This window comes from Saccopteryx bilineata, chromosome 3 (genome assembly GCF_036850765.1).
Source record: "Saccopteryx bilineata isolate mSacBil1 chromosome 3, mSacBil1_pri_phased_curated, whole genome shotgun sequence".
In the NCBI taxonomy this organism is placed as follows: domain Eukaryota; kingdom Metazoa; phylum Chordata; class Mammalia; order Chiroptera; family Emballonuridae; genus Saccopteryx; species Saccopteryx bilineata.
The window spans coordinates 14462333-14477475 of record NC_089492.1 but is presented as its reverse complement, the minus strand read 5'-3'; the positions used below and the strand labels follow the sequence as shown (position 1 = coordinate 14477475).

At 39.5% G+C, this 15143-nt stretch overlaps 1 pseudogene; it reads left to right on the top strand.

The window, feature by feature from the left end:
• The window catches only part of LOC136329732 (E3 ubiquitin-protein ligase RING2 pseudogene), a 35120-nt pseudogene extending 20353 nt beyond the window's left edge, over nt 1–14767 (top strand).
• Nucleotides 14768–15143: the final 376 nt, after the last annotated feature.

Genomic DNA, 15143 nt, shown 5'->3' with positions numbered 1-15143 from the left:
TGTTCACAGTGGCCAGGACATGGAAACAACCAAAAAGCCCATCAATAGATGACTGGATAAAGAAGATGTGGCACATATACACTATGGAATACTACTCAGCCATAAGAAATGATGACATCGGAACATTTACAGCAAAATGGTGGGATCTTGATAACATGATACGAAGCGAAATAAGTAAATCAGAAAAAACCAGGAACTGTATTATTCCATACGTAGGTGGGACATAATACTGAAACTAAGAGACATTGACAAGAGTGTGGTGGTCACGGGGGGGAGGGGGGAATGGGAGAGGGATAGGGGGTGGGGAGGGGCACAAAGAAAACAAGATAGAAGGTGACAGAGGACAATCTGACTTTGGGTGGTGGATATGCAACATAATTGAACAATAAGATAACCTGGACTTGTTATCTTTGAATATATGTATCCTGATTTATTGATGTCACCCCATTAAAAAAATAAAATTATAAAAAAAAAAAATGGGAAGAGGACATGAACAGACACTTCTCCCTGGAAGAAATACAAATGGCCAACAGATATATGAAAAGATGCTCATCTTCATTAGTTATTAGAGAAATGCAAATCAAAACTGCAATGAGATACCACCTCACACCTGTTAGATTAGCTATTATTAACAAGACAGGTAATAGCAATTGTTGGAGAGGCTGTGGAGAAAAAGGAACCCTCATTCACTGTTGGTGGGAATGGAAAGTGGTACAACCATTATGGAAGAAAGTATAGTGGTTCCTCAAAAAACTTAAAATAGAACTAACTTATGACCCAGCAATCCCTCTACTGTGTATATATCCCCAAAACTCAGAAACATTGATACGTAAAGACATATGCAGCCCCATGTTCATTGCAGCATTGTTCACAGTGGCCAGGACATGGAAACAACCAAAAAGCCCTTCAATAGAAGACTGGATAAAGAAGATGTGGCACATATACACTATGGAATACTACTCAACCATAAGAAATGATGACATCGGATCATTTACAACAAAATGGTGCGATCTTGATAACATTATACAAAGTGAAATAAGTAAATCAGAAAAAATCAAGAACTGCATTATTCCATACGTAGGTGGAATATAAAAGCGAGACTAAGAGACATTGATAAGAGTTTGATAGTTACGGGGGGAGGGGGGAGAGGGAGAGGGAAAGGGGGAGGGGGAGGGGCACAAAAAAAACTAGATAGAAGGTGATGGAGGACAATCTGATTTTGGGTGATGGGTATGCAACATAATTGATAGACAAGATAACCTGGACATGTTTTCTTTGAACATATGTACCCTGATTTATTGATGTCACCCTAGTAAAATTAATAAAAAAAAAAAAGAAGGAAAGTTTACTTCCTGACCTCACAACAACTTGTGTTGGTGTTGTCCCAGAGAACAGCTGTGATTGGCTGCAGCCACCCACAACCATGAACATGAGTGGTAGGAAATTAATGGATTGTAATGAATGGATTATAATACATGAAAATGTTTTATATTTTTAACGTTATTTTTTTTTTTATTAAAGATTTGTCTGCAAGCCAGCTGCAGCTATCAAAAGAGCCACATCTGGCTCGTGAGCCATAGGTTCCCAACCCCTGGTTTAGACCCTTAGTTTAGTATCTTCTAGATCAGGGGTCCCCAAACTATGGCCCGCGGGCCGCATGCGGCCCTCTGAGGCCATTTATCCGGCCCCAGCGGCACTTCCGGAAGGGGCACCTCTTTCATTGGTGGTCAGTGATAGGAGCACATTGACCATCTCATTAGCCAAAAGCAGGCCCATAGTTCCCATTGAAATACTGGTCAGTTTATTGACTTAAATTTACTTGTTCTATATGATCCTATACATCGAAAACCCGAAGGACTCCACAAAAAGATTATTAGAAACAATAAACCAATAAACCAATACAGTAAGGTCGCAGGATACAAAATTAACATACAAAAGTCCATAGCCTTTCTATATGCCAACAATGAAATATTAGAAAACGAACTCAAAAAAATAATCCCCTTCATGATTGCAACAAAAAAAATAAAATACCTAGGAATAAACATAACAAAGAATGTAAAGGACCTATATAACAAAAACTACAAGGCATTATTAAGAGAAATAGAAAAAGACACAATGAGATGGAAAAATATTCCTTGTTCTTGGATAGGAAGAATAAATATAATCAAAATGGCCATATTACCCAAAGCAATATATAAATTTAATGCAATTCCCATCAAAATTCCTATGAGATTTTTTAAAGAAATGGAACAAAAAATCATCAGATTTATATGGAACTATAAAAAAACTCGAATAGCCAAAACAATCCTAAGGAAAAAGAATGAAGCTGGGGGCATTACAATACCTGACTTTAAACTATATTATAGGGCCACAATAATCAAAACAGCATGGTATTGGCAGAAAAATAGACACTCAGACCAATGGAACAGAATAGAAAGCCCAGAAATAAAACCACATATATATGGTCAAATAATCTTTGATAAAGAGGCCAACAACACACAATGGAGAAAGAAAGCCTCTTCAACAAATGGTGTTGGGAAAACTGGAAAGCCACATGCAAAAGAATGAAACTCAACTACAGCCTGTCCCCGTGTACTAAAATTAATTCAAAATGGATCAAAGACCTAAATATAAGACCTGAAACAATAAAGTACATAGAAGAAGACATAGGTACTAAACTCATGGACCTGGGTTTTAAAGAACATTTTATGAACTTGACTCCAATGGCAAGAGAAGTGAAGGCAAAGATAAATGAATGGGACTACATCAGAATAAAAAGTTTTTGCTCAGCAAGAGAAACTGATATCAAAATAAACAGACAGCCAACTAAATGGAAAATGTTATTTTCAAACAACAGCTCAGATAAGGGCCTAATATCCAAAATTTACAAAGAACTCATAAAACTCAACAACAAACAAACAAACAATCCAATAAAAAAATGGGAAGAAGACATGAACAGACACTTCTCCCAGGAAGAGATACAAATGGCCAACAGATATATGAAAAGATGCTCAGCTTCATTAGTTATTAGAGAAATGCAAATCAAAACTACAATGAGATCCCACCTCACCCCTGTTAGATTAGCTATTATCAACAAGACGGGTAATAGCAAATGTTGGAGAGGCTGCGGAGAAAAGGGAACTCTCATCCACTGTTGGTGGGACTGTAAAGTAGTACAACCATTATGGAGGAAAGTATGGTGGTTCCTCAAAAACTGCAAATAGAACTACCTTATGACCCAGCAATCCCTCTACTGGGTATATACCCCAAAACCTCAGAAACATTGATACGTAAAGACACATGTAGCCCCATGTTCATTGCAGCATTGTTCACTGTGGCCAAGACATGGAAACAACCAAAAAGCCCTTCAATAGAAGATTGGATAAAGAAGATGTGGCACATATACACTATGGAATTCTACTCAGCCATAAGAAATGATGACATCAGATCATTTACAGCAAAATGGTGGGATCTTGATAACATTATACGGAGTGAAATAAGTAAATCAGAAAAAAACAAGACCTACATGATTCTATACATTGGTGGAACATAAAAACGAGACTAAAAGACATGGACAAGAGTGTGGTGATTACCAGGGGTGGGGGGAGGGAGGACATAGGAGGGAGGGAGGGAGAGAGTTAGGGGGAGGGGGAGGGGCACAGAGAACTAGATAGAGGGTGACAGAGGACAATCTGACTATGGGCGAGGGGTATACAACATAATTTAATGACAAGATAACCTAGACATGTTTTCTTTGAATATATGTACCCTGATTTATTAATGTCATCCCATTAACATTAATAAAAATTTATTTTAAAAAAATTTACTTGTTCTTTATTTTAAATATTGTATTTGTTCCCGTTTTGTTTTTTTACTTTAAAATAAGATATGTGCAGTGTGCATAGGGATTTGTTCATAGTTTTTTTTTTTATAGTCCGGCCCTCCAACGGTCTGAGGGACAGTGAACTAGCCCCCTGTGTAAAAAGTTTGGGGACCCCTGTTCTAGATATATGTAGTCATTTGTTAATATAAGATTAACCATATGCCATGTCTTACATGACTTTTTCATAAAATTGTATTCGGAATATTTGCGAATCATACAAAAAATATTTTCCCAGATAATCAAAGGCCACAATCATTGATAAGTATATAATGTAGGATTAATAAAAGAATTAGGTGATGATAATCATTTCTCTTTAATACTTTTCTTAAGTAAGACTTGTTTAGAGAATAGGTAGATTATCTTATTGCAAGCAGACATACGAGGTCTTTGTTCACTAACACTTGAGTAATAAGTGGGCATTTGGTGACCTTAACTTGAAACTCTAAAGTCACCATATTGCTAGGACAGAGATCCTTATCTTTAATCATTCTTCCAAACACCATCCATGTTGGCAATCCAAGTGTGGGGAGAAACGAATGGTGGAAACTGTGTTTCAGGTCCTGTCATGCACAATCAGGTCTTTGTGAAAATTAAATTACATGGTTCATATGCAATAAATGCTTAATAATTATTACCTATAACTATATAATATAATGTGCTTTAGAAACACAAGTAGTGAGTAATTTTACCAGAGTAAGTCACTAAATGAGCTCATAAATATATTTAGGAATTCAACAAAAAGCAAGAGAGGAAGTACACATTTAATATAGAAGTCAGGTGAAATTTAACAGTATAAACTTGGACCATATCCTGAAGTTTCTCATAATCTTTATTAATGAGATTGAATTTAACTTAAGATTTAAAAGTGTGTATTTGGGTGAGTATGAGTGTGTAGAAGTAGGTGAGAGAATGAGTGTAGTTGGGCAGAAAACTGAATGATGAGAAGTTGTCTTTCTTGACTCTAAGCAAGATGATGACATTAGAGATACGCAGAAGAAGTGGTAGGTGAAGCAGATTGGATCACTTCTCCAAATTCTTATTCCTTCCATGTGTTAAAACAAAACAAAAACATGGGTGTTATTTGCTTCAGGACTCCCCACTAGAGTGGGAAGATATTTTTTCATCCCATTGATTTTGCATTTGGCCATTGACTTGCATTAGTCAATGGAATATGGGTAGAAGTGACAGCAAGCCAGTTTCAAGTCAAGACTCTCAAAAGAGTCACACACCCTCTGGTTTCTCATGACTCAGCATGAAAAGATTCTCAGAATGAAAAGACATGAAGCAGAAAAATAAATAAACAAACAAAATCTTAAAAGAAGAGAAGACATAGAGCTGACCTGGACTTGACCATTAATTCATGCAGTTAATGCAATTGAGTTTGTGCTGTGTGCCAGGCACTGCTGTAAGGACTGGAGATACATCAAAATATAAGACAGACTAAAGCCCATGATGCATCTTCCTTGTATTGGTTTTTGAGAGAGAGGAAGAGAGAGAGAGAGGACAGAGAGAGAACCATCAGTTGGTTGAACCACTTATTTCTGCATTCATTGGTTGATTTCTTGTATGTGCCCTGACCATGGATAGAACTTGCAACTTTGTCATATCAGAATGATGTTCTTACCACTTAAATACCAGCCAGGGCCCAGTTGTGCATCTTTAATTCATTTGGGGGCAATTGTCCAAGTGAGAAATGCTTAGGACCAATACTGAGGCCACGCACTTGGGAATGAAGAGTGATAAATCTTAGTTGTCTGCCTTAAATTTTCCATGCAGTTTTAATAAATAATAAGACAAAATGTGTCCAGTCACCAGTTCACAAAATTTTACCCAAAGAAAATGGAATTTAAGAAGACTACATGACTAAAGGGGGATAATTTAGCAGACATACCAGGGATGCAATTAAAAGTATAAAATAAAGCTGTCATTCGGCCTCAAAATTACCTGGGGTGTTTAAAATTACTGCAGTCCAAACCATCCATAGATAATGATTTAATGGATTGAGAGTCAGGCATCAGTTTTGTTTTGTTGTTTTTTTCATTTCTTAAGGTGATTCTAATGAGCCAGCAGATTTGAGAACCACAGTATTGGATTTCCCTGAATTGTAGACAGATTGCACCAGTGAGCCAGACATCAAATACAGATGTAACTGTGTCAGTACATCATGATTTCATTTCTAAAATGTGGAAGGATTGAGTTCAGAGATCTCTAAGTTCCCAGATCACAGATTCTACAGTCGATGAACTGTTCTAGCAACAGACACATAATGAGCTGACATTTGCTCTTTTATTCTGACCACCTAAGATACTGCAGTCTAGGATTTCTGTCACTGTTCAAGGAATTGAACTTTTAAATTCAGTGAATTTGAATTATTCATGATATGAAATGCTATGAATGATATGTTGTCATTTAGAGGAAACCATATCTAAAGCTATGTCATTAAAAATAAGTTATGTCAACATGAAAGATCCAGAAATCTTTTAGTTAGGTCAAAATTTTACCCAATGTAATTAAAGTTATTTTATTGGCCTTCTTTTTTCCCAAATATTTTAGAGGGTAGGTTTCTTGGAAAGCAATTGAGATAGTTTCTCCCAGATGCCAGGAAAAAGCATTTATTCCAGTTCCCATTGTCAGGAATGGTTTTTTTCCTAGCGATTCGTTGACAGTTCTAGGGCTCAATGACTCTCTAGCAACATGGGCCAATCCAGAGGAGTAGGTGTTTTTTTACATCATGTTTTCTCCTATCTGTCAGATAATTTAAATAGTGATGGAGTTGAGCTCACAGAAAAAAAGTAATTTGTATCTTTAAAATAAAACCCCTTCCCTCTATGTCTTACAACCACAGTTGAATATATGTCAGCCTTGTAAATAACAATTCACCCATAAACTGGGTAGTGGCCCATCAGTAACAAATGTTTGGCCAATGTAAGCCCATTGGCTCAGACCTGAGAAAACCTTCTTCAGGTTGGAATACTATTTAGTGAGCTTGTTTAATTATACCTGTCTTTTGTCTATTTCTTAGATTGAACAGAACATAGTCACAAAAATAAAATTGAACATCACCGAGACACACTTTAATTCTCTACTGTCTTTATACTACTTTTGACATCTGGTATATTCCAGGACAGTGCTGGTCATTGCTCTGTAAGAATGACACAACATAGATGGAGACGGTCCAGAAAAAAGTAAATCAATGACCAAAATATTTGGAGAGCTGCCATATAAAAACAGAGAGTCCAAAAACTCACAGGCTGAAGATAGATATGGTTGAAATGTATTAAACCATAACAGATGTGGACAAAATAGCTATATTTTGGTTCAGCAAATCCCAAGTACCAGTACTAGAGACCAGAGACTACCCACCTTGAATCCCTAAAGAAGAAATTTCTATAATAAATTGCATAGTGATTTCTGATATACAGAATAATAATCCAGAAGTAAGTTTTTATTCCTCCATTTCACAAATAACAAATTTGAATCTAAGATTTTAAGTGACTCATCCAAGTTTGCATAGCTAGTATACATGAATATAAATAATAACAATAATAATAATCCCAAACTTTTTTTTAGGTTTTACTGGGCTAATAAGCATTTTTATGCAACATCTTGCCCTTTTAATCATTACAACAACCTTATACAGTGAGGAAGCTTACACTCTTTAAGTCACCATGTAAATGTCTCAAGATTACATGGCTGGTAGGTAATGGAAGGTATTTTGTAAACCAAGCCCTGTGATTCTAATGGTGACACTGATCAGGCCAACTAATTGCAAGATCTCTGTGCCATTTTACTTCAACGTATACATATACATGTATATATCTCAACAAAGATCTGATTATAGAAATATACACTTAGTAAGGGGAAACCCTGAGATTAAAATTCAAATATTCTGAATCAAAGTCTATGGTGTTTATCCTAAACCACAGTTATTTTATTTTGGACAAATAAAGGGGAATGTTCATATTGCAGGTAGTAAAAATCATGAGCCTTGTTAATTCCAAAGAAAATGGTTCAATCTAAAATATCAAGTCACTACAGGAAACGCTGAAATCTACTTATGTTTAACACCAGCCATCAAGAAAAGTTGGAACATTGGAGCACATCTATAACCTATGAGAGTAATATCAGGAAAGATAACTATGCCTTCCCACCCCCTAGCCTTGTCAGAGATAGAATACTAAATGGGCTAACTTACGTGTCTAGCACACAAAATAGTTCTCATGGCTCTGAGGAACAAAAAGTCAGAATTGTACAAAACAAATTGGAGATATGGGTCAATAGAGTTGGCTCAGGCTCTAGCTAAGATCTGGTTTCTGAATCATCATAGCTGAAGATCTCTGAAAATTACACAACCTTCCACTTACTTATCAATAAGGCTTTCCTGAGAAGAAATTAAGAAGTCCTGCGGCCCTTACAGGGGCTAAGTTTTCTCAAGGCATATGCCTATGCGTATAGTCTTGGACAATGGCTCTTCCTACTTACTTACTTCCCCCTGCTGATGGGTTAGCTCAGGGCCATGCTTCACCTCTCCATCTTCCCATGCTTCTTGCTATTCTTGCTTTCTAACTAGTTTTGATGGCTGACTGACTTCTCTTTTCTCATATCCAAAAGGACTGCAGAATTCCACAAGACTTATGAGCCCAGAAGAAGCCAATAAATACAACAGTTTGAACAAAACAAGTTTCTTGCATTTGTGGCTTTTAAATTTAAGGCTTATGTTTGGCAAGGTTTCATGAGATATAGTTACTCTCTGAATGCATCCATTGCTTTTAGAGCAAAATCCTTCCATTAATAACAATATAAAAGAGTATCATTGAAGCTATATTTACTCAGCAAAATACTTAGGGTACACATGTGTCATGCACTCAGCAAACCATTATAGAAATATCAAGATGAGCAAGATATGAGCCTTCCATGAAAACTCCATCTTGAGAAGGAGACAAAGATCTTTAGAGCACTAGTCACTATAACCTGGAGTAGAAAGTGCCAAGAGGTAAGGCAATCAAACCTTGGTGTTGTGTTGATTACATGAGATAATATATGTAGAATCAAGTGCTGTGGGAAGTTAAAGAATAACATGCATGCACTATAAGGTACAAGGACCATACCCTCAGGGGCAGTGGAAGTGGCAAGATGATTTCAAAAAGTCATTTGAGACATAATTTTCTAAAATTTATCCAAGATTAAAAAGCTTATAGTTTTCTAAAATTTGTAATGTTTCCCACCCTTATTTCTCTCTTTATTCTACCACAATCAGTCTGAAAGGCGCTGCTGTTATCTAGAAATTGGTCTTCAATTACAGGTAAGAATTCAATGGGAGGTCCTTAGGCAATTAGAAAGTTTAATGGTGGGAAACATCATCTATTTACGAAGGTAATGCAGGGGTCTTCCTGTTTTGGTTGAAGGCCCAGAATTTGCAATGCCACCACAGTTTATAACCTGCAATCACAAAATAGGAAGGAAGGGCATGCAACAAAACCCAAGCTCCAGCATGCTCTCACTACTTCACCCCGGATTGGAGCATCTCGGGATCAGTGTTTATGAAACACCGTTCCATCCAGTATGTGTTTTCCTCAGTGCTAGTCCTAAATTCAAAGATCTCAGAGACCTAGAGACACGAGGGAAGTGAGTTGTTGGCTGGAATCAGTGAAACCAGCAAGCCCTGGACAGAAGCCTAAACTACAGCAGACCAAGGGGAGAAAATGGTTCCATGCAATACCCATTCTCCAATCTGTCTCCTCCACCGTCTTCTAGCCACAGAGGAGACTTCTATCTAGGCAGGAAACGTGAACCATTTGATTATAGTGTGTGTGTTTTTCCATATGATTTCAGCTGCTCTGCCTAAGACAGAAGAAACTTCTGAAAGTAGCAATAAGTGTTTCAATAGGAGTCCATCATCTACCAGACACTCTTCACATACATCTCACTTCTTCTCGGTCCTTTCAACACTCCTAGGGGGTCAGTTTGATTCATCTCATTTTATAGATAAAGACCTGAGGTTCAGAGAGAATAGCATACTTACCCATGGTGATGCTATAATGTGTAATATAGCGTTCAAATCCCTAAACTCTAAACTTTACATTTCCTTCCCTATATCCCAGGACCTATCTACTGAGAGAACCGTGATTCCAGTTGGTTGAGAAAGCAAACCGAGTAATCAGGAAGTCAACTCCTCAAGGCAAAATAACTCAAGGAGCTAAATATTACATATTCCTTAATGTAATCAGTCAGAGAAGACAGTAAAGAAGAGAGGAATACAAGAAGCCTTTGGGACAATAAGCTTCAAAGAGTTTCAAAACAGACACAACTGATTCTTATTTCTCCCTTCTTTCCCAAAGACCTCAATTCTTCCTGAGAAATATTTGCCGAGAAAGCTCTCTTAGCTATGGAAGTCCCTGCACATGGCTGTGCAATCCCATGCTCTCTCTAGGTGGCCATCATAAGGTCATTCTTTATAAAATAAGACAGCTCCTTGGACGTGTTATGATAAGAGACACCATAAATCCAGAGCCTGCTGTGGGCCAGGCACTGTGAGAGAGATGAATGAGTGGGTTGCTTTGTCCAGGAGCACAGATGGCTTTGTGCCAACCCACCAGTGGCCTCGCACCCTGCCTGGGTGATGGCTGGCCTTAGAAACATGACCTCAGCACAGCAAGTGAGCATAGAAGAAAGCAAGTGCTCCAGGCTCCAGCCTCACCTGAACTTCACCAATCAGGTCACCTTTCCAGCCAAAGATACCCGCCCTCTACAATGTCTTCAGGGCAGAATCTTAAGCCAATGGGCAACACACTAGCCCAGAAACCGAGAGATCCAGTTTAATCATGTGGAAAAAAAAAGGCAAACTTAAATTGAGGGGTCTCCTACAAAATGCTTGATCAGTGTCTTTCAAAACTGTAGTCATTGAAAACAAAGGAAGGCTAGGAAACTCATAGACCAGAGGACACTAAAAGGGACATGTTGAATAAATGTAATGTCATATCCTGGATGAGATTCCAGAAAAGACTTTGGTGGAGAAGTTGGTAAATCCAGAATAAATTCCAACTTTAGCTTATAAGAATGTCCCAATGTTAATTCCTTAGTTCTGACAAATATATTGTGATAATACAAGACATTAACAATAGGCGTGACTGGAGAAGGCATATGAAAGCTCTCTAGACTATCTTCACTGTTCTATAAGTCTAAAAGTATTCCAGAATTAAAGGTTCATTTAAACAGACAATTTTAAAAGGCAATACAAACATATATTCAACATACAAGGCACCAGAGATATAAAGGGGAACAGGAGAAGCTTTATCCCTGCCAAATCGAGTGGGAAACCAGTACGGCTCAGGCAACCCAGTTCCGCTGCCCTTCAGGTCAACTTTCCTTTAAGATAGAAATAAATAGGCCCTGGCCCGTTGGCTCAGTGGTAGAGCATCGGCCTGGTGTACGGGAGTTCCAGGTTCGATTCCCACCCAGGGCACACAGGAGAAGTGCCCATCTGCTTCTCCACCCCTCCCCTTCTCCTTCCTCTCTGTCTCTCTCTTCCCCTCCCACAGCCAAGGCTCCATTGGAACAGCGTTTGCCCGGGCGCTGAGGATGGCTCTGTGGCCTCTGCCTCACGCGCTAGAATGGCTCTGATTGCGGCAGAGCGACGCCCCGAGATGGGCAGAGCATCGCCCCCTGGTGGGCCTGCCAGGTGGATCCCGGTCGGGCACATGCGGGAGTCTGTCTGACTGCCTCCCCGTTTCCAACTTCAGAGAAATTTAAAAAAAAAATTAAAAAAAATTAAGATGGAAATAAATATTTAAGCCCCGTCTCTTACCGACTGCAAGAAATTCAGTCCCCCAAAAAAGAGTTCTAAAAATCCCTTGCAGGGATGGGGAGCTGGTAGTATTCAACTCTTGTCTGTCATTCCAAATTCCAGATGATCTGAGGCTACTCCTTGATGATCTCTGACCTTTGTGGCCCCTGCTGTTCCTGGCTGCTGCCCCATCTCTGTTTCCCCGCTCTGCTGCGAAAATAGCCCTCCCATCTTTACTGACAGTGTGGGGGTAAAAGAAGTGAACAACAACAGCACAGACCTGGAAACTCTAATATAGGCTGGAAATACTACTGATCTTAGAAGTACCCAACTCGGACACGGAGGTCTCTGACTTAGTTTGAGTTATCTCCTGCATCGGGCATAACCCATGGCTTGTTCCTGGATTCATCCTCTCTGCAACAAGCCCCTTAAGAAAGGGACTATCTAACAAATCTTCGATCTGTCTTTCTGCCTCTTCCTATAAGAGATGGGGGGAGGGCGGAGAAAAAAAGAAAAATTCCTACAGTTGATTATGCAGAGGAATTTTAACACCCTCCATTTTATTTCCTCTGCACCGGTCTTAAAATTCAGGCGAGATGATGATATTTGGGTTGGTTGCTTTTTGTCTTTCCAATTAGCACCCTTCCTTCTTCACTATGAACATTGCTCTCTCAGTGGTAATTAATAGCAGCTACTCATTTCATGGAATTTTATACAATGACTTCATGAACATTTTCAAATGCTCCTCACATAAACCATGTGAAACAGGTATTGTTATCAACCCCATTTCATAGAAAAAACAACCCCAGAGTAAGTGACTGCTAAGCTAATGCAGCTGGCGAGGGGGACATCTGGGACTGACTCTGGAATTTTGGAGCATGAAGCCAATGTTTATTTTATTGCATGTATGCTTATTAGTCACACGCACCAACATAGGAACTTGGAAATCTGAGAGCTGCAGGGTGTGGTAGAGACAAGCTATCTACACCAGCTGTCCCATCCAAGGTCATCCTCTACAGTGTCCCTGGGTCACACCACTTCCTGAGCTTCTCTGTACCACCACCAGAGGACGCTCTCCATGACTGCATGCTCTTGTTATTTACAGTCGCAGTAGGCAATATGTGGATGATGCCTTCCATCCAGCTACAACGTATGTTGATTTCTCAGGAAATCTTTGCAACCTCCTTCCACCTGCTTATTGTTCAATAAACAACAAAAAATATTTGCTAGCCCCTCCATGGCAGGCTTTGAAGACATTAAGGTGGCTGGGTCTCAATTCCAGTTACATGTTTTTTTTTCAAAAAAGGGCTTTGAAGAATAAATAAAATGTTCATAGAAGGGCATTTTAGGGTAAGTGAAGGTGAAGTGCAAATGCTCAGAGGTCAGCCTAATCCAAGTAACACAACATAAATGATGGTCATAATAATAACAAAGTATTGGCAGTAACAACCAAAGCTTATTGGATAGTCTAGACACCGTCACTCACTGCCTTATACACATCATTCCATCTAGTCCCCACGAAAAACCCACTTGGCTAATTATTGTTACTATTGCTGTTTTGTAGATGTGAAAACTGAGTCTCAGGGAACTTGAAATTTACTCCAAGTCACACAAGCGAGAGAATGTCTGGGCCAAGATTTAAGCCCAAGTCTGTATGACCTTCTATCCCCATCTTTCTCCATTATGCTGCAGGCTTCTCCGGCTTGGATCCAACCAGGCAGGGGAAATACCTAAGATCTTATTCTTGCCTTCAAAGATCGATCGACACTCTAGGCATCCAGACAACATTCCGCTCACATGTACCAAGGGATGTTTACCTTCCCGCATAGAAACCCAAGAGCAGAACTACCAATCCTGGTGCTTTTTCATGCCCATGTTCCAAAGATTTAGCTTTCTGTTTGTCAATGGCATCAGCACACATACAACTGGAGCCATTGAGAATGCAAGGGGGGCCCCACCCCCTCGCTCCCATGCTCCTTCCTGCCCTCTCTCCAGAACCTGCCAGAGCACGTTGTCTCTCATGAACACAGAGCAGCCCCCGGTGTATTTCCCCAGCTCCATTGCAGAAATCGAGGCCCGCCATACTGTGTGGTGGCACCAGCGGCCGGAGCAGCTTACACCTGAGTCTCACTGTGGCTGTGGCCAGCAAGTCCCGGGCTGGACAGGCAAATAGGACTCAACCATCCAGCACAACATGGGAACTCAGTTTATCTGAATTACAACAAACACCGCAGGAGTCAACAACAGATGGCTTGGAAACTGTGATTTCACCTCGAAGTCTCCACAGTGAATTAATGTGCCCAATTTGTTTGGATGTGTTAAAGAACACCATGACTACAAAGGAGTGTTTACATCGTTTTTGTGCAGACTGTATTATCATGGCCCTCAGAAGTGGCACTACAGAATGTCCTATCTGTTGGAAAAAAAAGCTAGTTTCCAAAAGATCACTAAGGCCAGGCCCAAACTCTGATGCATTCATCAGCAAAATGTATCCCAGTCATGCTGAGAATGAAGCTTATCAAGAGAGAGGATTAGCCAGGATCACAAGCACCAGCATCAGCAAGCACTCCGTCAGAGCACTGACAAAGGACCGAAGATCCAGGCCAGCAACTGAGACAGCAAAGCAAGAAACAGCAGATTGAAAATAGTAGTTGAGCAGAAGACAGTGGTGGTGTTTCTCATCATAGTAATACATCCACACACAGCAATTAGGAGGCAGGACCTGATAACAAAGGGGCTAAAATGTCTGATGATTCTGGGCTTGAGCTTGGTAATAACATTGCAACAGTGGCAGTTGATCCAGTAACTGATGGTGCTAGTGAGATTGCGTTAGTATTGAGGCTTCACCCCCCACTTATGGAGACTTCCAGTAATGCCACCGTTGATCACTTACCTCACTATATGGCTGTGAGGTCAGCTTTGGAAGAACTTTGAAGCAAAGGAGAATCCCACCAGACAAAACAATACAACCAGTGAGAAGTAGGGTACCATTTACATAGCAACAGCCAGGGGTCTTTTTCTTTGGAACTGGTCAGTGAGAAATATTAGAAAGTGAACAAATCCATGGCATTTATTATGCACCCTCTAAGGAGCACAAATGAGCTTTTACTAAAACCGAGTCTGAGGGTGACCTCTTTTATGGTCTGTTTATTTTTTAGTAAAGATTTATCACCATGACTTTTACAGACAGAATCTTGGATATGTTGTTCAGTTTTCTTCCCGAGCCAGATCCGTTTACACTATTATAATCTTTTCTCACTTAATTTCAGATTTTCTTTTTGGGAGGGACTATAATTATTCAGTACTTTCTCTTTTCTTGTAAAAATACACCGAAGTGGTATGTCTTCACAGAGTATGGCTGCATACATTTCACTCAGGTAGTTTTCAGAGTGGTATATTCCTAAGATTCAGCTGGTCATTCTTTTCACTCCCCTCAGAAGTTTATGCCTTACACAATGTTAAGTAATATGCATTCTG